Here is an 11,882-nt window from a genome sequence, read left to right as displayed (position 1 = left end):
ATGGATAAATAGTAGTAGTATTTAAGATGAAGTAGTACTATTTAATAGGAAAAAAAAATTTGTTTTGCAAGAATGAATGAATGATAAGTTGCCTGGATTCGAGGTCTTCTTTAGTCGATCACTTTCGACCAAATAGATTGCCATTTGTCTTCCTTTTGAATGCAATTCGTAGGACTTTTTGTAATCTCAATGTAGCCGCCAAAGAATTTCCAGTTCCGAATAAAATAACCAAAGCACATTAATCTACGTATACTCAAATCATGCATCAGAAGTCTGGCAAGTCTCCATTAGCCATAGCCACTTTACGTAGTTTTAACCGTCCCAATATTAATTTGCTTCTCTAATGCTCATCACCTTTTTCTTTCTTCTTCCTCCTCCTCCTCTTTTTCTTTTTTTTTTTTAAAAAAATACTTTCAATACTCGGAATTAGAGGGAGGGAGAGCCACAGGAAAACTAAAAAGTAAAAAGGCTAAAGTCATCTAAAGGCATGCAGGAAGAACAAATACAATTTACCCGCCAAATTGATGGGGCCCATTTGTCCGCATTCTCCGCTCCTCCCGTTGCGCCGTGCATTAGCCGTACCCCCAAATACCCCGTCTTTGACTTTGGTCAAAAGATATGGATTTTTGACTTTTCTTTTCTTTTCCTTAGAGGGAAACACAATAATGCATTTCTTCGGCAGTAGACAATCCGTATACTTTTTTTTTCAGTAGAAAAAGAACATACTTACTAAGTACTAGTATAACAAATTAGTTCGAAGTTTCCTGCCTAATTCATCTGGAACTATATAGAACTTGTTCCTAAAGTCAATGGTGGACTTTGAAATTTAATCTGTCGACTCATATGCAGAAAACATAGTGCATGGGACCAAGATAAAAATTTTAGTTATTTTTGTGAGGGCAGACCGCTATTTAATTTACAAGACTTCAATTTTATAACCAAAAGAAAATTGAAAGGAAAAAAAAAACCAGTTACGTAGCGTATAGGTCTAAAACTTTTAGTTGTAGTCTAGGAAGGTCCCTACCCTTGTTCGCCTGACAGCAAACTCTTTAATTCCTTCGAAGCCACAACTGTCATTTGCTGTTACTATGCTATACATCGTGTGAAATTAAATCCTCAAGAAGTGTTCGAAATAGCCACAAAAACAATGTTAATTAAAACTAATAAAATATAGATTGAGTCGTGCTTAATAGCAATGTCCTAATAAACTATTTCAAGAGTTAGAAATGTTTCCCCAAAATTAAATAAATCTTCTTTTTGGTGTAAACAAGAAAGATCAAAACTAGCAAATATTACGTAAATCCAACGGAGAGTGCAGAAGAAGAAGAAGAAGAAGAAGTAATAGTAGTAGAAGGAAGCTGTTAGGAAGGTCTCTAATATCAGCTTTGGTATCCTTCTAAAGTGGAAACAACTGCTATTTATAGGAGCATCAGAAAGTGTATGTTGGAGAGGATAACATCTGATAACATAAAAGAAATGTGCCTAATTTTTTGTGTAACATAAAATAACGTTATAAGAGAACGTTGTGAACATGCCCTCGCTTTCGTAACCAATGAGATAAAAATTTATCTTGTTGGGAAAGAGTCAAACTTTGATTTATAAGATGTAAAAGGAAAATTTATTCTTCTCGTGTTTAACCCACCAACAAGGGGGGAGGCAAATCCGCCAGTTTGTACTGAAACTAGCCTAACTTAACGTCTCTCACATGCGCGTGAACCCACACTAGTTATCGATTTAACACAAGTTTAATAAAAAAGTAAGTATTATAAATGATGAAAAGTTCTTTTAGTTTTTCAATGTAGGATAAAGACTTTTGAAATACCCCTACATTTACAACAAGAAGTATGGCTAGCTAATACTAAACTTGGATGAGACCATGAAAGGGGAAAAAAAGTAGTGTGGTAGGAATGCTTGAGTTTTAGTGTATTTGGCAGATCCCATGACTGGTTGAACCAAATAACTTGCATGATTATACATCAAAAAAATTCAAGTTCGAATACAAGTCAAACTTTAATCGTAAGCCTCAAGTCCGTTCTATTGTGTAACATTGAAGCAAACAAGAGAAGATCTAAGCATATTTATTTCTGCAGGTTTTCTCTGCACTATGTAATTAACAGCATAAAACATGAAGTCGTGTATGAAATAAATATTGTCCTCGCAGTTTCAGCCTTTCTGTTCATTAAGGAACGTACTTTCTCCTTCATGACTAGTGTCCAAGAAGGGGGTCTGAGACTAATTAATCATTGAGGTCAAGTTTTTCTTTAATTTTTTTCTGCAACACGCAAAAAGAAAATGAAAAGGTGGTATTAATCCACCCCACTCCATTTAGGTTTACGGTGGGAGAAGACAGCACTAATCTCAGTTTCTTGTTGGACTCTCTAAAGTAAGGGGTTCTCAGTCAAATTTATCAGTCTACTTCAGTTAATTTTCCATTATCCACGTGATAAAAGTAAGTAGCACTGCTTGCGTCCTTGTGCTTTTCTTGCTCTTAGAGTACGAACTGATAATGTATACCAACTAATCTTCCTACTATGATATACAGATGTTGAGTATTTCTTTTTCTCTGTATTATAATTTCTTGTCGAATTATAGTGTCTTTATTTCTTCTGAATCATTTACGTTTTGTACTTTTATCCGCATTAAGCATTATCTTGCCTAAAAACGTTCTCAATTTTATTAATTTTTTGCACCAACTCAAACGTTGTATTTAGCTTAATTTATATGGGAGGAGAACTAAATTGATATCCGCCGTGAGTGCTTTCTTCAAGACCACATGAACTCTAGCGTTTTATAATCTCGTGCGGATTTCACTTGATAAACACGTCCTTCACAAACTTGTGGAGTTTTGGCTTGTCAGAACGTTCCTATATTCACGATTAGGAAGTAACTCTCGCAGTTTCTTGTAACCACAATCCACACAACAATTACTAACTTGTTTTCTATTGGATTATACTCACCACGCTTTTGGTACTTCGTAATGATGATGATGAAGAAGTTGGTGGATGGTTTTGTTTCTAATTAAACTTAGTGCATTACCTTTCTTGATTAGCATAATGATGTTGCCGATTGCATAACCATCCACCATTTAATTTTTCACTTGTGAGCTTAAATGTTCTCTAATTAGTTGTGTGCTAATTACGTGTGAGTTATTTATAAATTTAGGACATAAACAGTTGTCACGATGCTTGTTCCACACGTCATCAGTTGGGGGTACAAATGATATGCAGCGACCTTTGTTTTAACAGGGAAAAACAGAGGGAAAATAAAAATCTTCTTAAACTATATAATAAATTACACGGAAGTACTCCAAGAAACTGTGAGAAGTTTTTTAGTTTAAGCTTATTGGTTTCACCGTACCGTTTCTTTAGTTCGAAATGAATCACTACATTTCTATAACTGATTAACTTCACATATCAAATATAATCATAGTGTTACTTCTGTCTGAAGATCTGCTCTTTCCTGCTCCCAGGACTAGGGCACATAAAAGCAGGAGGAGACTGTTCGTGTGCCACCAAGAAGGCAACACTTTGCTTTCCCAGTCATCCACTTTTTGCTCTCTCCAGCCATTGTTTCCTGCATTTGTGTATATCCCGTTACCTATAGCTGTGTTGCCCTACACGAAATACAACAAGAAAAAGACAACCAATTATGAAATTGCAGGCGAAAAACGTCAAGAAACAAGGAGTAAACGGTATGAGCTGAGTACAAAGAGTGCAGTGACATTCATCAGTTAGTAAATGTGTCCAAGCATGAAGAAATTCGTATTGCTTGCATTCTTACCCGGAATCATTTGGTTGTAACTTACAACGCACTCATAATAGCATGAATGTATATAATATCCCCGACCACAATTTGTGCTAATAGACAAGCAAAAGGTAATTAAGCAGCTCGTTCTGATAGTTTATGTGCTTTGATTGTGTCTGTTCGTGAAGGATTACTCTACAGGTTAATATACAATGTTTATTTGTCGGCTTGGCTAACAAGTATCTCGGAACACTTGTTAAGAGGGATCTCAGATGTTAATGTTTTGATAAAAGTGCATTGAATTAGCTTCTCGTTCTCAAGCATGGTTTCTTGTAATCAACATGAGCTACTTCTTCCATCAGTGGCCTAGCAAGTGGGCAGGGCAACCTTTTACAAAGTCTTGTCTTCTCTTAATTCCCAAAAAAAAAAAAAAATCTTGTCTTCTCTTTAACTAAAGTTGTGAGTCTTGAATTGGTTCGTTGTGGCTTTACGCAATTCGACCAGAGAAACTTTTAGGTTATAACCAACCAAGTAGAATCATATCTTAAAATCTTCATTTGTTCTCACATGCAAAGTTAATAATCTTACAAATTAGCAGGTCCACCGCCAGAACAGTCCTCTCTACTGTGCCAATTGGCCCCCAATTTTTGGTGCCGGGCCAAAAGCTCAAAAAAAAAACAAAAAAATTGGGGAGAATGATTCCAGTGATCGACCACAATTTATGCTGCCTCTCAAAAAAAAAAACAAAAAAATTGGGGCGAATGATTCCAGTGATCGACCACAATTTATGCTGCCTCACACTGATAGCTACTTTCTAACGCATTTTAGTTGTCCCTTGCTTAACTAACTTAACTACCTTCAAGAATTCTCTTGCGACACTGTGATTGGTTGGGCCCTTCCCTCTCTGGTTTAGGTGACAGTTCTGCTGCCTTCATAGTTTTCTACTTAAATTTTATATCCCAGAAGGTGCAAGTTGCTTCTCAAGCATTAGAAGGAAACATTTTTTTTTAAAAAAAAAAAAACTTTTTTTTGGGGCCCCCGCTCGAGGAGGGGTGTGGTGTGACAAAACTCTTTAGTCTCTGAATACGCCAACTACACCGAGCCTACCCCTTCTTGGTGGTGGATCAAGCATCGAAACACCTTCATCTTTTATTCCTATCATTTGTTTGTGTGTGGACCATCAACTGCAGGTACTTTGTCCATCTACAGGTTTTATATTTCCAAACCAACTACTTCTAGAGTAGTTGGTCACAAGAGAGAGTTTTAAATATCTCGAATTTGTTGACCTGCATTTTTGTTCAGGATTTTCTGAAAATTTCATCTGCGGGTGCAAAGGCACCCATTTGATCCAATAGTTGTTCAATTCCCTTCGAATTCTCTATTGACCCCCTTGAATCCACCCCTTTCCCTTAATGTAGAATAGAATTTATAATGTCCGGAAAAAAATATAAGTTGTATATTTCCAAGTTTTGCTTGGCTAAGTGTGAGATGGAATTGAATCAGTGAGTTCGATGCAGCAGTCAAAAAAGAGTTGTTAGAATCTTTCCCGTCTATAGATGTTATATTTTCAAGTTTTGATTGGCCATGTGTAAGATGGAATTGAATCATTGAGGTCAATCTAGTTGTAAAAAATGAGCTATTAGAATCTTTCTATTATCAGATTTAGTATTTGAATCCTGTGTATCACAACTGAAGGTGGAAAGAGCGTAAGGTTGGACTCCTATATCAGTATATCTGACACACGGATGTGAGGGGGAAAAAAAAAAGTGTCCGACGGGATTTTCCTTTTTCATTATCCTTTGCCTTCAGTATAATTTTTCTCTCCCACGTCACATGTCAATCAACATGACTATCAAAGGGGCTGTCTAATGGGCTACATCTTGTAAAGTCCGATGCCAGCAAATTCTTGGAAGAGTATAACAAATGACCCAGTTGTTTTGGGAAAGGCCGAAGTGATCCTAACTATAAAGTTGGACTGCGTTCCCGCCGGCGACGCTCCATATATTGGACCGTTTGTGAACTTCAATTCCTTCAAGCAACATGCTCGAACGAACGGTTTCCTTTTGGATTGCGAGTTTCCTAAGGAAAAATTTTAAAATATTTACATGATAAATATTTAATTATCTTTTCATTTCACATATATTACATCACTACATATATTATTCCACGGAAACTCCATTTCGATCAGGCTCCGTAACCTTGGTGTACTTTAAAGGTTTCACAATGGAACCGGCACAAAAACATTGAAGAATGATAGGTGTGCATGAGATTGCGAGCCCATATCAATTGCGGAATGCAGTGATACTGGAATTGCAATCGGACCAACGACACAACCCATCACGGTGAGTCCCATTTAAAACACCAAACCCAAATGACGAGTGAAATGGACGAGCACGTTTGAAGAGAGTAATTACTTGAAAACCTTTTTCATAAAACATATATATATTTAATCTTATATATACTGTCAATATATATACTATCATCATAGCAGCGGGGCACCCTGTGGGATTTTCTATCCCACATCAATATTGGGGGGGTTGGGGTTGGGGTTTGGGTAGATAAGTCCCTCACAGGACTTCAAAAGTTGCCGGCTTTTGAAGTTCCTGCGGGAATTAGTTTTATTTGCGTAAATTCTTACTTCTGTAAGAAAATGTCAGAAAAAAATATATACTATCATCATTAAATATATTATTTAAATTTGAAACTTATTATCAATGGTTAAAGTCTTATATGGAACGCAGCCGCTCAAGTAAAAGGAACTAATTAGTTCTTTGATGTGTTCATTAGTCGTCACCTCTGCTAGAATCCTGCATGACATGCGCTTTATTGCCCGGGTCGTGAACACCTTGCTGAATTTATGTTTGGGCTAAATGTTGTTGCAAACGGATTCAAGAGACAATTCTGGTGAATAGACAGAGCATCGAAAGATTAGGAATTGATCAAAAAATCAACCACAGTGGTAAGAGTCGGACCGCTGGCGCCAAGTATCATGTTATTGTATTGTTAGCATTTGCTATAGTCGAAGTGGTTAAACCATTTGTCTTTAAAAATAATGGCAAAATATGATTAGGTGATAAGGAAAAAATTAATCTTTTTATAAGGGTATTAAAGTTAAAAATTCAAAAGATGGTCAAAAAATTGTTTACATCAGTGCCATCTCTCTAACTTTTTTATATATCCATAGGACCACATGGTGCAATCCCCTAAAAAAATTAAATAAAAATTCCTAATTCTAGACCAAAATTGAGATCCTTCCGTCCTCATTGGATGGATAAACATCTGGTAAATGTCAAATTATATGGGCAGAAAAAAGGTGTTTATGCTTTTGAATTTTGATCATTAGGTAGACAGGTTTTACCAAACAATTTTCCTTCTCGACGAAAAAAAAAATGTGATAAATTAATTAGACCTTCGTCCTCCCAAGATTGTCCACTGCCTGCATACGGGGTAGTTGGGCATATTGACCCAATGAATTAGGTGGCTCCCAAATCCCAATGTCGCAAGCCCATCTTTTCCATTAAAGACATCCCCTCTGGCTCTGGGATTGAATTAAAATGTCTGCCCAGTTGCCACCGGAAGCACCGGTGTCGGGTTCCTAGAGTAACGTCGACACCCGACACCTTTTTTATGGCAAACAGATAACAATGCACGAACGTGTTGAGGCCACTCATATTTCGGTGGCTTCATGCGGATGGGCTCCATTAGTCCTTCTGTAACTGACGCCGTCAAAATCTCTTGGCTCCTCAGCCAGCCTCCATCATCCATCATCCATCATCCCGATAGATGACGTCATTCGAATCCTGAGAGTTAGGAGAACATGGACAGTCATATTTCCACCTGTCCAAATTTCCTCATTCCACCCAATTTGCAAGCAAGCTGTTAAGGGAATATACTAATGTCCTGATCCTCCTCTCCTGGAACGAAACGAAAGCCTTGTCATATTCCTTCGTCACTGTTTAAGGCGGTATCCTTTTTTTTTTTTGTCATTTTTCTTTTGTGTGCGATCCCAAATCCGATTCCAATAAATAAACTGTGCTACGAAATTCTTTGTTCATTTGTTAATGATAATACCTACCTAGGAAAAGAGCTGAAGCATTGATTTTGATCGTTATCCGATGGTACACGATAGTATTAAGATAATGGAAATAGAAATGGGACACTGCCAAAAAAAAATGAAAAAACACACAAGGGTGACAATTGCTAATTCAGGAAAAGGGAAAAAGGAAACTATAATGTATTTTACGAGTAAATTTTATATATATTGATGGTGTATATATCATCATGGTCCGATTTACGACACATATGTGAAATTTGAGTTTCAAATTTAAGTTTAAATTACGTATCATGCATCTAATAGTGAAAATATATATACCATTAGTATATAGAAGATTAATCGGTATTGTATTTTATATGATTTAATTATTTGCTAATGCATTTTTTTTTAGAGGTCTTAATATAGTCCTAAGTTTGAAGTCATCGCCAACCAACCGTCTGGTCCGGTCATGCCATAACAATTCAACACTGTTCCATTCCATGAACTTCACACTTCATTTTTGGGTACGCGTCTTGACTTGTTACTTTCCTCATTCGGCTTCTCCTCCTAAAAAAATATATAGTTTTTATTATTATTTTTTTTAAAGTCCTTTACTCACTTTAGCTTCTCCTCCTACATTACTGTTTCGGTCACGACAAGTAACTCTTTTGACCGCTGGTTTCAATTCAGTATCCATTCCTCGTGAAGTGAAGGGTGGCTTAGGCAGTTAGGCTGCTGACTTCTCTCCCTCCCTTACCAGTTACCAGTTACCAGTTACCAACTTACCATACCAAACCTAACGAAGAGAAGCGTTAATGGAATGGACCGATTTTTTACCTGACTCTTTCTTTCTTTATTACTTTTTGCCTGCAGCCTGCAGCATGATATTATTGCTTTGACTGCCCCCCACGGGCAGCTCAGCTGGCTTGTGTAGCTTCTTCAGGTGAGACAGGTCTGGGGTTCGACCCCAAAGCTGAGCGTTCGGGGTGATACTCTCGGGGATCGGTGGGGCTCGTTCTTCCCGGGCGATGGGAATAGTGGCACAGACGGTATTACCAGTCCGGAGTGACCGATACCCAGCGATCAAAAAAAAAAAAATGATATTATTGCTTTGACTGCTTCTTTCTAATATGTTAAACGTTCTGCAAGAAGTTGCTGCACGTTGTTAACGCTTGAATATCTTTATTGGTTTGTACCTATATTCAATGCACATGTACGTGTCGTACATATATATCTAAACGGTGCAGTAAGTAACCTCAAAACCTTTTTCGTTTTGATCTAGAACGACTGTAGTAACTTTTATCCTTTCAGTGCATCCTTCCTCCTGCGCCCTTCTACTTCACCTCTCTTTTGTGAATTATAATAGCGTAATTATCGATCTCTGCATCTTTTGCCATTATTTTTTAGGTGTTGTGGAGTAGCAAAATTTCTTAGGCTTCATTCGCTAGCAACGAAGCCCAACAAGTTTCTTAGGCTTCCTTCTTCTTTGCTGCTCCACGACGCCTCGAGATAAGAGCAAACAAGGGATAGTGAGGGTCAAAGAAAAAATTAATGAGGGCCTATCAATCATGTTTTTGAAGCAATTTCTACAATTGTCTTTTACTAAATAACTGCCTTTCGCTAAACAATTATCTTTTGCTAATTGACCCCTGCATGGGGTGGCAGGGACTATTGTGCAAAAAGGGGCCCTGCGTTTTATGAAACGAGGGGGCTTTCGATTTTTTTTTTTTTTAATCCAAACCTCCATGTTCTGAAAACACAAGGACCATGCATTCAAAAAAAGCTCCTTGACCAGCCAGACTTTCCCTACTTTTCTCGTTAGGAAAGATTACTACATATTAAAATTTGCTCCTTTAAAATATATATATTTTTGGTTCCGCGTACGTTGATGAGTACGTTTTCTCGTTAGTTATCCATCCTTGGCAAAATGTAAGCGACGTGTTTTTCCCCCCCTTGCTCGTATGTTTCGTTTTGACATATCCAAAGAGAACGGGAGATCAATCATGGTCAAAAGCACATACGCCGCCTTGAAATAAGCTTGACCCTGAAATGCAATCTTCAATTATTAAATCTGCAAGTAATCCATTTTTTGACATCTACTACCGCTGTGGAATTTGCCCATTTCATAATAGCCGAACCCCTATCCAATGCAAAAAGGCCCATCGTCTTCTCGGCCCACTGAAAAACATAATATGGATGGTTATCCATCCAGTCGTCCTTGGAGTTGACATTCGAATTTTTCAAATACTTGCCGTGTTTTGTAACCTCTTAAAAAACCAAGGATAATTAGATGCCAAGCCAAGGTACATCTCAACCCCTTGCAAATTAATTGACGTAACCGAGAACCGTGGTGCTATGCAGCTCCTCTCCTGTCCATTTAGATGATGACTTGTCTTTCCCTTATTTGGATGCCATCTAAAACATTTTTTGAAGATTTATAATAAGAATCTTTTTTTGCCCTGAAGCTAATAGTTACCAAAAAAAAATTTTTTTTTTTTTGGGGAAGGTTAAAGCCACATAGAAGAAGCTGATCCAAGTCCAATGCTTTGTTGGATGTCATTATTCGTACGTAGATCAATCTAGGGAAAAGAGTGGCAATTTGATTGCTCATTATGAAAGAAGCTTTTCCAATGTAGTACGATTTCGTGCAGGATGTAGGGGTGCAGAAACATTTGAGGTGAAAAAAAAAAAAGTTATTCGCTCAAAGAATTAATCATGGTAACATAAACATATGCACCTTGTTAGTTTTTATGGAAGTAAATCAGGTAATGTAGCTCTGAAAGCGTAAAGCAACATTTTGGTTTCCGAATAAATCAAAGGAAAACTGCTCAAAGAAAGAATAAATGCGCAACGGACAAAAAGCAATTCATTTGACTTAACGGAAATTTAACAAGAAGAAGTATGCCTTTGTTTTGGACTTCTTGTTACACTAATAATTGACATGTGGCTTCTAAGAGTTAGCACTATTTCCAACATTTTAAGCATCAATCAATTAAGAGTCCATTTAAATTGTTATTTTAAAAAAATTTTATAGACTAATATACCGTAACAATCTGATATGTATAATAAAGTAAAAAAAATAATTAGAAAATGCATTAATGAAAAATATAAAAAATTTTATATTAAAAAAAAGCTATGAACCGAACAAGGTGTGACGTGAGCACAAAAGCAAATAAACCCTTCGGGTGACATCACCATTACTAAGTTTTTAATTTTGTGTTTCGACTTTTCTTTACTTCTGAGTTGAATTGTATTACCACACATAGAACTTCGCTTCTTTTTATCCATTCTGCTGAAACCCAAAACTTAGGCTTCGTTTGTCAAGTGAATTTTTTGGGTGTTTATCTAAAATTTTACTGTAGAAGTTTTTTAAAAAATTTACGAAGTGTGTAAATATTTGAATATTTTGAAGTGTATAGTTTAAAATTTTCGAGAAACTTTTTGAGATTATTGTAACTAATGTTTTTAAAAAACTTGTAGCAGACAAATTTGGCAAAAAACTCAAATGCCAAACAGGGCCTTATTTCCTTTAGAAAAGTCTGAGAATTAAAACTTTTCCTTGATCAAACATAAAACACACTACACTGTTATTTGTGCTCTTTTTTAAATTCTGCTATTATCAAATTATATGAAGCTCTTATATTATATGATATATGATCGCATTCTCAAATCCCAATGCCAATAATGCTAATTGATTCCTGACGGCAAATATCATACTGGAATCGAATTATTTTATGGCCAATATAATTAGCTAATCGCTAGTTACTAGTACTAAGCTTCACCACAATCATAATCACCGATCAGGGGGGGGGGGGGAAATGACAAACCGCGGTTTATTTTAATTAAATTATTTCGGAGACAGAAAGAAACGATGCCACGTGCCACGTGGCGAAAGCTATCTTGTGGATGGATAAAATAGTTATGGTGGTAAAATATTTGAAAGACGGAGAGAGGAGTTAGGAAGTGGTCCGCCCAACCGTCCCAACCCATGCCAACCGGTGACCTTCAAATACCGGTAAAACGCATCCCATTGGAACCGGCTAGCCCGGTTGTGTGGTCAATAAGTGTATTTATCTTTGTGGGGATAGAGAGATTTATGGTTTAT

Source organism: Coffea eugenioides, chromosome 2 (assembly GCF_003713205.1).
Source record: "Coffea eugenioides isolate CCC68of chromosome 2, Ceug_1.0, whole genome shotgun sequence".
Lineage (NCBI taxonomy): Eukaryota > Viridiplantae > Streptophyta > Magnoliopsida > Gentianales > Rubiaceae > Coffea > Coffea eugenioides.
The sequence above is the reverse complement of the archived record's forward strand: the minus strand, read 5'-3'. Positions refer to the sequence as shown.